General features: G+C 32.9%; 1 non-coding gene across 1 annotated transcript; it reads left to right on the forward strand.

Annotated features, from left to right (window-relative positions):
- Window positions 545–616, forward strand: TRNAH-GUG. The gene has a single exon. It is a non-coding gene; the product is annotated as a tRNA-His (tRNA).

Consider the following 1,200-nt stretch of genomic DNA (forward strand, 5'->3'; position numbering starts at 1 on the left):
ATAGTTAACACCACTGTCATGTCTCATCCACTTATTTGCCTATACCACTTACATCATTACACCAATTTGATCACACTAACCACCATTTGTTTGTTTCTTCCTTTCAGATCCAATCTAAACACTGGTAGCAATTATGATCCAATTGAATGTCAAGCAAGTTTTTTTAGATTCATTCATGTATATTTTTATATGTTACTTTGATTAAATGTCAATATTAATATTAAATATTTTTTAATTAATAAGAAGAGAATATTAAAGTAATATTTTAATTAATATAATTTATACATATAAATTAATAAAAATTTATTTATTAAAGATAATAATTTTTCATTTCATTTTATTTTAATCATGTTATTTTGGACACTTAAATTAAGAATCTGATTGAATAACAACTTTGTTAATCTATCAGTACATTACTATTTCTATGGTGACTGGTGAGTTTCGTCCGGGAGATAATAATCTAATAGGTGATAGTGGAAATTTCGTGAACTAGACCCATTCCGCATGATTCCATTTAATGCGTATTCCTTGCCGTTATCGTGTTGTGGCTGTAGTTTAGTGGTAAGAATTCCACGTTGTGGCCGTGGAGACCTGGGCTCGAATCCCAGCAGCCACATTCTTTTTCCATAATTTTGAAACACTAATTTATTTCTTTACTACTCCTTTCGTCAAAAGCATAATAGCATATAGATTTCCCAACATTATTAATAATCTAAGGAATAATGCAAACATGGGTAAGTGATGACATGGCCACATAGGTACGTAACTTGTGTGCTCCAACATTTATTATTTTACTGCAAATACATCATATATATATATATATATATCATGGATGCATGCAAGACTATCAATAATATCATATGCAACCATCAGCACTAGGAAGTAGGAACACTAAGGTTTTAAAATTACAAAATGAGCCTCAAGGAGTACTAGTGGTAGTTTGGGCAGGTGGGGAGAAGAATGATGAGGCTGATGGAATATTAGAGGGTATTTGTGGAACTGTAAACGGCAACCTGTACTCAGGCCAGTCAGTCACTGGTGGAAATGGAGGAAAATCATAGCTGCCAAAATCAGGAAATGTTGGTGCCAGAAGTTTTCTGCTGCTGCCTTGAACCATTCCAACACTAGAAAGTGACAAAGCAATCAACATAGCTAATAAAAACAAGCTTGTTTTAGTGCCCATTTTGGTTGTTGAAGTGA

This window comes from Arachis ipaensis, chromosome B03 (genome assembly GCF_000816755.2).
Source record: "Arachis ipaensis cultivar K30076 chromosome B03, Araip1.1, whole genome shotgun sequence".
Taxonomy (NCBI): Eukaryota; Viridiplantae; Streptophyta; class Magnoliopsida; order Fabales; family Fabaceae; genus Arachis; species Arachis ipaensis.